The sequence below is a fragment of the Nylanderia fulva genome, unplaced genomic scaffold (assembly GCF_048542155.1).
Source record: "Nylanderia fulva isolate GAGA-0341 unplaced genomic scaffold, ASM4854215v1 Scaffold19, whole genome shotgun sequence".
NCBI lineage: Eukaryota > Metazoa > Arthropoda > Insecta > Hymenoptera > Formicidae > Nylanderia > Nylanderia fulva.
The window spans coordinates 2229039-2240366 of NW_028190161.1; the positions used below are offsets into that span (position 1 = coordinate 2229039).

General features: G+C 33.0%; 1 protein-coding gene across 4 annotated transcripts in view; it reads left to right on the forward strand.

Annotated features, from left to right (window-relative positions):
- Positions 1-11328, forward strand: part of KaiR1D (Kainate-type ionotropic glutamate receptor subunit 1D) — a 412954-nt gene that overhangs the window by 111497 nt on the left and 290129 nt on the right. The window lies entirely within an intron of this gene.

Below are 11328 nucleotides of genomic sequence, written 5' to 3' on the forward strand. Positions count from 1 at the left end.
AACGAATAAAAATATAATAACTATAAAAATATACAGAAATATAAAAATTGATATAAATCTAAAATACAATATAAAACAAAAATAAATTTTTGTAGAATTGAAAATATAAAATAAAAATATAAAGTTAAACTATTAATAAAAATTATTTGTTAAAAAGCACATAGGCATAGACTAATAGAAAATGGAAAACGAGTTATTTTTTTGAAAATTCTTTTTCCAGCCCTATAAAGATAATAATGGAATACTCTCAATATTAATAAGTGCAATTTTTCAAAAGAAAGATGAAACATTTATATAACGTAGCTATTCGTTATAAGATGCATACTCTATATGAACGCAGGTGCGTTCTAGCAATCTGGAAAGGTTTCGATAAGATTACTGAGAATAGACAATCTGTATGGCTGTAGCCAATGAAAATGGGACGCGAAAGAAGCTCGCATCCCAGATCTTATCATGCAGAACTCGTCCTTGTATTATGCATATAAAACGCGTCAAGTAGTGAGAACACGTAAATGTAATACGTTTCGAGTTAAAACATCCTCGGCTTCCTCGCGTATACTAACACTTCCGTCTATATTATTTTTGCGACGCGCTTCTCTTAAGCTCGGCGTCGTGATCAACCATAATACGCGCGGTCGATGATGAAAATAAATGTGATCCTTATTAAGATCTATGGATATTTTCTGCATTGGCGGCCGCGCGGCGTCGCAAGTGTCGGCTGATGTATTTTCTGGGAAGAGACTTTACAGATGCATCTTTTTATACAGTATACTCGTATAAGCCATTTATCTAGAGAGACTGAGATAAGCCAACTTTTGAAGATTTTAAAATAGCGGCCTCGTATAAATTTTCATAAAGCGTAAGCTGAATCATGAAATGCAATAAATTTAAACTTTCTTCATTTTCTTCACTTTTCGACTAAGCAGTTCATTCACGAAAAGCTCCACTTGGAGTATTTCAATTGGACAAGCAGTGTCTAAGCGTCTATTTAATCTAATCAATAATTCAATATAAGTTAATCAATAACTTTTTAATAGAAATCGATTACATTTTATTGGCTTTCAATGAATTAAATTTAAGCGACGCAAAGAAACATTTGAAATCTTACTTTAAATAGAGTTTGTTTTTCTATTAGAATTTTAATTTAATATTTATATTTATAAAGTTTTATTTAATTTGTCATATTTACATATATATTTATAAAAAATATTTAATATAATTTTATATGATTAAAATAGAATAAATTGCAGAAAATGTCTAAAGCTATATTTTTTTGTAACTCGCTATGACAACCAGCCATTTTATCTGACTTTACAGCCTCTTTGCATCTTGTACTTATTTCTTGCTTCGATGTTTTCTTTACGGAATTTAGGGATCGCGCAGAATTTTCATTCGTTCAGTCTTAAACTTGCCAGCATTCTTACTAGCTATGCTGCATTTACGGAAATGTAACTTCGGTAGATGGTGCATAAAGCATGCCGCTCCAATTTTCATTTAGTTTCTCCGTTAACTCGCCGTATAAGTACTCTACGGTAACGCTAATGCATTCAATCCCGGGCCGTAAATTAACCTTTTTAGCCATTCATTCATTACCGCCGCCCATTCTCTTTCCGCCTTTTCCACGGATTTCGAGCGGGTTCGCGCACTGGCCTTTCGTACACTATTATGTACGTGTGTGTGTATGTGAATGTACAGTTGTATACTGAGTGCTCCAACAAAATTACATTGGTATGTGATAATTATTTTTTTACAATCATTATTGAAAACACTTGTAGAATTGATACTTTGTTACAGAAAAATCGAGTGGTTATTATTTAAAAATCAAGTGTATTTTTTTCTTTTGTGTGCGTATAATTTTTTAACATTAAATAATAGGAAATAAAATTAAAATTTTTATCACAATAAAATATTGTCTCAAAATTCGAGAGAAGAGAATCGAGAGAGAGAGTTATCTATTTATATTTTTGAAGTTAACAATTCGCACTAAATTTTATCCTTTAATTTACCACATTTTTCGTTCATATCTTACAGTATTTACCATGTTGTTTTCGGAACACCTTATATTTGCTCGGAGTTTGCTAGAGGCGAACAAAGTTTCATTCCGCAGTAGGAGCGCCGGATATAGCTTCTTCGTGCAATATTTCGCGCGAAGACTTCCGGAATTGCTGCTGGCCGCTTTCGATCAGCAATTTCGCACGTGCTTGCGTGCGGACGCGTATATCCGCTCGGAAAGCTCTCTCCCATTCGTATAGCTGCCCAAATATTTGGGCATTTTTAAAAGCGAGGACCACGAGTGACCCGCACAAACGCACTCGCGTATTGTATTTCTCTCTGCTAAAAGAGCGACGTGAATGCATGCGAGCGCGGTTGCATAATTTGCCGATAATGCGCGCCAGTTTCATCGCGCACGTAGATAGACTACTATGCGGAATTTACGTTATATGTACCAGATGAATACAGAGTTGACGGGCGGCGAGCGGCAGCTTGAAGAGCCCCGTTGCTGGAAAAATTTTTGTCGCGAAATTTGGTATACGCGGACGCGTACGCGCGTTATCGCGTGCAAAATTGGTTGCTGTTGAGTCAGCTTTAATCCTAAAATGGGCGGCTGAGAGTAAATTTCTCGCTCTCTTCGTCGAGAAAATTCACATTACGAGGAATTCTCCCGCTGCATTTTACACATATATATATTTATATATCTCGTACATATGTATGTTGTTAAGAGTAAAAAGAAGGCGGTGTGATTATAATTTTTTGTTCTATCGGTTTTTTAAATCTAGCTTTAAAAAGCCATAGACTGTGCTCTACAGCGTTAATTTTTTTATATGTTATATATATCATATTTTATATTATATACAAATTATAAAGATTGTTGCATGTAATTTTTTATTATTATTTTATTATTATGATAGATAACATTTTAGAAAATAAAAATTAGTATAATAATTCGCGCTTGCTAATTCTGCTATTAAATAATTTTATATGTAAAAGCTGATAAAAAGTTTTAAACCTATATTTTATTATACGAATATAAAACTACACATAAACCACATTCTTTTTTGATGGGGTTTATGTCGCTTCAAAACAAGAATATACTACTTAAGTATATTCTTATCAATTGTAGTGCAACGTGACGATGCTTACGTTATCAGTGCCAATGGAATTAACATATACCTGAAAAGAAAGATTAAAAGAGCACCGTGGATTCATGATATGTAAATAATGACCTGGAAAACACAGAGGTGAATTTATTCAGTGTGAGTTGTTGTATCCGTTAATTAGAGTACAAAGCTGCAACTTGCAACGTGATGTCGAATGTTCGTGTGCATCTGTACACGACGCGGTCTCATTGCTGCAATGCTTTGAGGTAATTACGTTGCCAATTAGCCGGAACGGTAAATCGACTAAAGCAACTTATAAATTACAACAAGCATGTACAACGGTGGACGTAGCTTTTGCGATCGAAAAAAAATTTCCCGTTTGTATACAAGAGCCTAGAAAACGCGTTTCAATCAGCTTTGTTCGCACGCAAGAATGTAATATTTCAGCTGTTATAAAAATATCGTACACGTTGTAAACGCAGACTATCGCATTTGCATTATCTTGATCTCTCAATAATAAAATAAAATAACAATTCGTATACAGTGAATCAATGCATTCGAATATTGTATATCTATAAATAAACATGCAAGAAATTGCTTTTATCCTCTCTCTCTCTCTCTCTCTCTCTCTCTCTCTCTTGCAATAATATAATTTTTAAATATTTTTGCTTAAAAATCCGAAAAATGCCCCTTTTTATTTTAATTATTATTTAACTTTTGTAATTTTTGTATTGGCTACGCAAATAATTTCTCATTGATCGTGCAAGCTATTTGTGTTTGAAAAGAACGTATATATTCGAATATCGGAAAAATTTGGCAACAGTTTTACTCACATCGATGCGGATCGATACTCTATTACAATGAAATGAATTGCACATAAAACGAATGCTATCACTGGTCGCATTTTGCGCGATGTATATTAACGAGCGAAAATTCAACGGATAAAACTACGTTTCCTCGCAGTTTTGCATAATACATGATTAAAATGTACGAGCAAATTTTCGAAGCAATTTAATGGAGAATGAAACATTCCTATTAGGACATTATTAATTAATAAAATTATATCATACATAATTGATATTCTACATATGATACAATTGTAAAAACATGTACCGTATGCTAATAAATTTAAAGAATTTCTATAGCGATTGCTTGCAATATCAAATTCTGTGTGCAGGACATTATTATTTATATTTAAACATTAATGCACATTAAATTCACAAATAACAAGTTTATACGTTAAGAGCAGAACCTTTCAAAGATTATTTTAGGAAATAAAATATTTGTTTTTCATTTTGTATAATACATATATACATATTTTGTTGTACAATATATGTATATTTTATCAACAATAATATATTTTCTTGCCTTGTTTAATCTGGTTTAATTAAAATAATGTAATCATTTTAAGATACAAACGTCTGTTTCATTTATATTAAAATGTTTCAATAACAAGTTAAAATTTTTTTTTAATTTGTAGATTTTGTATTACTTTCATTACATCAACGTATAAAAGTGGCAAATTAAGCAATATAAATTGTTATATACAATATATAAATAATAATGAGAAGTATTAATTATATTGCCATATTATGTTATATAATAATTTGTTTATTCCATTCTCTCTCTCTCTCTCTCTCTCTCTCTCTCTCTCTCCCTCTCTCTCTCGTGTAACATCTGGTAAAGATACAAGCACATACACTATCACACTTAAAGCTTAATCTTGCTTCTCTCTTGGGATTCGTGTTCCACCATTATCGGTGTACCTACTAGTTGATAGGTATCTAAACGTTCGATAATCACATCTTAATTTAAATCGTCGTTATACCAGGAATTATGTTTTGGGAGAGTGGAAATCAAAAACACTAACAGGATGCAGATAGAACTTTCGTTCGATTTAATTTCGATAACGAGAGATAACGATTTTTAATAATTTTAATTTTAAAAGTTATACGTGCATACGTATTTTTTATAATATTATAGAAATTTCGTTTAGAAAAATAATTAGTTTTAATTTATGAATCACGGGTACATCAATGCTATAATAAACTTCTAATACTTGCAATGTCACATATATGTATGTCTATCATGAAATAATTGAATGCTGTTTTGCGTTAATTTATTTGTGATAACAATACTAATAATTAATTAATAAATATAAATACTATATATAAATAATAATATAGCTTTCAATTGCTTTAACTTACCATATACATGATTTCTGTCGCTTCCGAGACGTTCAATATAAGAGTTATTAAATGCACATGCTGAATGTTCGCTGCAATTGACTTTATAAATATTCGATAAGCATTGCTTGCATCGTGCTTCAAATTCTCGCGTAATGTGTGAACATTGGAATTTCTTGGAATTTCTTGGAATAGATATTCGAAGAAACATTTACACACGAAGCTGTATACAGAGTATCTCGTGAATTTCGGACGATCGATTTCAAGATCGATGCGCGAGCAATAAATCGGTCGAAGACGGTCGCGTTTCTTCCGGAATCGATCATTTGCTCGATCTCACGAGATATAGGCGTGCGGGTCACCGTGAAATCCGCTTTCCGGTTGAATTCTGGTCGGAATTGTCGGCGAACGTCGACGCCGGACGGATTCCATTGGCTACGGGCGACGCGCGAGTAATGCGCTTTGATCATCGTCTACGTCTACGACGAGACGGCGGCGACGATGGTGCACCCGCGAACAATGACCAACGCGACTTGCCGTCCGTTCAGCTTCGATGCAATCTCGTGAGTAACCGGCGCGGCGGAGAGCACCCGTTGGCGACGACGGCGAGAGCGTTGCCGTTTAAACGCTTGACACGTTCTCCGATTGTCAATTCGTGCTCCGGCGAGAATGTCTCCTTTATGTAGTTAGTAGCGAGAGAATCGATGTAGAAGTTTCGCAACTCTAATGTAGTTATTAATCTTACGATAAGTGGTACCGAGGCGAACAAGAATTCATATTATCGCTTCTTTTAGTGTTCAAATTTCATCGAATCGATCATTCCGATGACTTTTCGTACATATATCTGTATATTACAAAGAGTTATAAATATCTGTATCTTAATATTTTGTCAAGGGACAACATTATAATTTTTAACTTTTTTTCCTTTTATTTATCTTTAAATGTTAATAAAAAAAAATTATATAAAATTATCAATTTTGAAAAAAATGTACACATAATGTTTGATTGCAATCTCAATTTTAATATTTTAAAAATCGATTATCACATGAAAAGCTTATTAATATATACTTTTAATCCAAGTTCTTTCGTGGCCAATTTGACCAAATTATATTAGTACAATTGGGGAATTAAGGAACTTATAGATTTTTTCACACATATACATATTATAAAATGTATAATTTTATATGCAATCTTAACGAGTTGATAAAACCATAGAATAATCATATATGCATGCAGGATATTCTGTGCGTCTATAGATTTTTTGAGTCGAATCTTTTTTTAGAGATGAAATTATTAATTAAACATCATAGTTTTCTATATCGAGATTATATTTGTAATTTTATAAGCTAAAATTTCCTAATAACATTTTTTATAAATTTAAATTAAAAAATTTATATTTTACACCGCAAAAGCGCACAGCGCCCCATGAATGCTTAATAAATACACATTTATCAAATATATATAATGAGAAATAAAATTCACATTATCAATTTTAAAAAATATATTGACTAAAAAAATCTTTCTAGAGACGTTTATTAATGCAATACTTGCCACACATATATATATATATATATATATATATATATATGTTATAAATTTAAAATAAAATTACGAATATACTGAATATGCATTTCTTTGAGAGAAGAATCTCCTTATGACAATCCGAGGCGAGTTGCGACTGCAAATACGCAACGATCCCATATATATGCATCAAGCATATATACATATATGTGTATTCGCAGCATCGTCCCGTTTTGATGGGACGTCAGACATTAAGTCAGTAATTGGCTTCTAAACGAGATATATGTTACACGTTGGCTCGCGCTGTCACGTCGAAATCAAATATTTTCCCGTACTGATCTACAACGTCGAGATTAAAGATCAACAACGCGATGGACGTTAACGAACAACTTTGGAATGTTTTGTTGAAGTTATGAGCCGCTATATGCACGCTGGTCGACGTCAGCTTATATTCTCTAGGTGCTCGTCTCGGCCGAGTTATTTTTACTTTAGACTGCGCTCACAGCGCTGCGCGAGAATCTTCTTCTGTTAAGTGAGGGCAAACTTAAAAATCCCACCGCGTGCGTTCCTTTACAAGGAAAGCGCCTTAAAGATCCTCTTAACTGCATTTCGCAAAACCTAATGATATTACAAAGTTCTGAAAGAAACGAAGGCGGGCTTTAAAAACGCGCCCCGTTCGGCTGGAGCGAGCTAACGAGTCTGCTGCGATTTTTATCAACAGGCCTTAACGAGAATCGGAAACACCGAAACAAAACTTTCAGACAGATTTCAAATAGTAGTTACCGTTTATATCAGTTCCAACTGATAGCGTCGACGGGAAAGATTGTAAACAAAGCTATAAGGTAGCCATAAGATGGTTCGATAAAACTGCACTGCGGAGTAGTCATTAAATCGGTTCATTGATTGCTCAAGAACCTCGCTTCGATTTGGCAAAATAAAGAATTACAAGAATAAAATCATTTTGCATCTATAAATCTGATATTTTATGATATCTCCAGAAGTTCCATGATTTATTTCCTCAAAACAGATTCTTTATTATTCAGCGATTAAAACGTTGAAAAATGAGAAATTCTTGGGTGATTTTTGTGCATTTTTTATTTAACAATAAATATGCGAATAAAAATATTTGCTTCGATTATAGATTAATTTTTTATTACCAAAATTAAAACTTACAAATTTTTATAAAGATTATAGAATTTTATTTCGTCAAGTAGTTGAATTTAGGAATCGTTATTAATTCATTATGAATTACTTCATGATGAACTACATATATTCGTTCAAAATTCTATATATCGAGCGTTTTCATGTTGAACACATTTGTTGAATGGCATTTGTACAATTGTAAGATCAAGATTGAATTTAAAAGATAATAGTATGTAAAATAAACTTACTTTACATACTATTATCTTTTAAATTCAATCTCGATCTTACAATTTTACAATTGTCATTCAACAAATATGTTCAATATAAAAACGCTCGATATATAGAATTTTGAACGAATATATGTAGGCTAGTGTAGACATTAGAAATATATATATATCAATCTTGAATATTCTCGTGTATTTTGCGAATAAGAGTAATCATCGTAACGATTTACGTACAGTAGATTTATTTCATTGATTGTTCCGGCTGACAGATTTTTGCACGAAGAATTAGAAAAGCTACGTTGAATGCAATACGGCCAATCAACTGAGGATGCAAAACAAAAGTATCGACGGGTGACAAATTGAGCTACATATTATTGGATTTTGATTGTGTTATACGTCAGCGATTCCACGAAAATCATTCTGTAGGAAATGGGCTCTAATTTTTTTTTACGAGACACGTTAAACGATACGGCGATTTATAAAATTACACAATGCGCCTTTCAAGGCTGCACAATTTTGTGCGATATATAAAAGAAGCCCCGATATTCTAATATTACTCGTTTTAGAAAATAAAGGAGAAATATAACCAAAAAATCGAATAAAAATTATCCATAAAATAAAAATGCTAGAGATATTAAATTTTTGCATGGACATATAAAATTGAAATTTTTAAGTAATTTTATGGCTTATATATATCTTTAAAATTAAAATACTAGGAAAAATTGATATAAACATGTCAAAGTAATTTTTTTCTAAATTATGCAACTTGGACGTGTCGGTTTTTTTTCAATGCACAATTAAAAAATTTAACTAATTTGCATTTAATTAATTCAAAAAAGCTTAAATATCAAACATACCTGTATTTAAATATTTTATATCCTTAAAGAGAATTATATCCCCACATTGGTTTAAAACCAATTTCAGAACGTTGCGTGGACAAAATAATTTTCGAACCGCGTTTTATATCTTTATTAATAATAATCAGTCAGACGTATGTAATTATTGATTGAATAACTATGTGTAAATGATGTATCTTCTGTAATTCAAAAACATGTTATTTGTAACAAGCAAGTGACAATTTGTTGAAACACATCTCGTTTAGGTGGTTCCATATATTAAATGAAAATGGGCTTTATTCGGTTCTGGATACCACACGAGAGGTATCGATTTTATTATCCCCGCAGGTCTATATTCTGGCAGATGGCATGTGATTCACGCGGACATTAATGTACTACTAATCAGACTTATTGCTTGTCATTATTCGCAGACAAAGGATAATTTTATGAAACAATTAAATTAAGTTTAACTAATAAATGATTGCTGGACAATTTGTCTAATGGGAAAACTAATTGCCGGTTTAGAGAGATATATGATTCAATAATAAATTTAATAACTCCAAATTGATTTCTACGTACGTATTTGATCCTCTTTGTGTTTTGGAAAAATAAAATTGGAAAATTAAAAATGGCATTGTTTTTTTGGAAAAATCGCGGATTCTTTTATCAATTTGCAACGTTATATTTTTGGTGAGTAGTTTTTCGACGTTGATATTCTACTCATTTATTCCAATTCACGCGCCTATCCCGTTGTAACGTGCGCAAATTTACGTTTTACGTGATAAATATTTTAGAACACGAGACCGGTATACGGTTAACAACTAACATTTTATACGAGCGTGCCCATAAATAAAGCGAATAACAATTAATGCTTCATATGATTCGCACCGGTATAGAAGAATGATGGTACGTTGAAAATGGGCGGGCGTCGAAAAATTGAGTGGAAACGACAAAACGAATGTGCCAATAAAGTATCGTGTCGATTAATTTACGGGGTGGGAACCATATGCGTTCGGCGTGTATGCGATTTGTTAAATTAATTAACGTGTCAGGTATATATGCGGAAGGGAAATGTGATGGTTGATGATATTCCGAAATAATATATAATAATAACGATAATCGGCATTATTGATCGACGATTCGTAATTATCATATGTAATTATGCGGCCGAAGCATACCAAGCGACGATATCGAAGCTTCACGTGAAATCATTAATTAACGTTACATAATTATCACAGTCGTCATTCTACATGCTTTTGTGCATCTTATCGACCGACTGACCGACCAGCTCGGTTACTGGGTCGACAGTGCGAAACTCGCTTATGAAATTGGATAAGTTATAGCTTTCTCTCTCTCTCCCTCTCCAAGAAGTTAGTCTTTAATTATAGAAAGTTGAATCGAATTGGAAACGTGTAATAACTCGAATGTCGTGCGAAAAGTATTGAGTACATTGATATCGATGTAACGTTATAAACGAAATGTTTAATTTCTGCAATATGGCAAGTAAAAAGTAAAATTAGTCAAAATAAATAAAATCTGAAAACGGCTCTTAAATATATTACATAATTTCATAAGCTTGAAACTTTTTTAATTTAAACGTTCTTATATTCATTCAAAATACATTTGAAGCGAGTTTAGCTCTTTTTTAGATTTCTCAAATAAAAAAGATGAGATAGACTTCCAATGAGTATTAAATAAACAAACTACGTTAAAATATATATATATAAAAAAAAAAAAAACAGAGTGACTTTCTTTTAATATAAATTGCAGTTTCCTGGATTTACAAGTTCTCTCTACAAAAGTCTTGGTTTCGCGTGACAAATGAAGCGTAACGAATTGTAAACGAAGTGGCAACTATTCGCGTAGCCAGAAAGGTCCGTTGTCTCTGATCGGCAATCTACCTGTGTAGATTTCCTTTGCGTTTTGCCTCGGGACAAGAACGGTGCGCGGTTTCGGCACGCCAATCGATAACGTGAAACGTTACGCTCTGGGGAAATAAAAGGACCGATCCCGCCATCGAGGCAAAGAGTACAACGGACACGGGATGTTAAGCCAGTCATTGTTTCAATCGGCGCTCCCGTAATTTTCCGAAACCGAAATTGGCAACGAACGAGTTAGTCTCGTTATTTGAAGGGCTGATACTCATCCCGCGCGTTTGCTTAAGATCCCGATTTGCCGATCGGTGATGGCCTGCGCGCGGACGTATCGATCAGCACCATTTAAAACTTTAAATTGGCAGGTAACGAGCGCCTTTTGTACCGGATAAACGTTAGTCTGAAATACGTTTCTCTCGCTATACATCGAAGCGGTAACAGCGCTG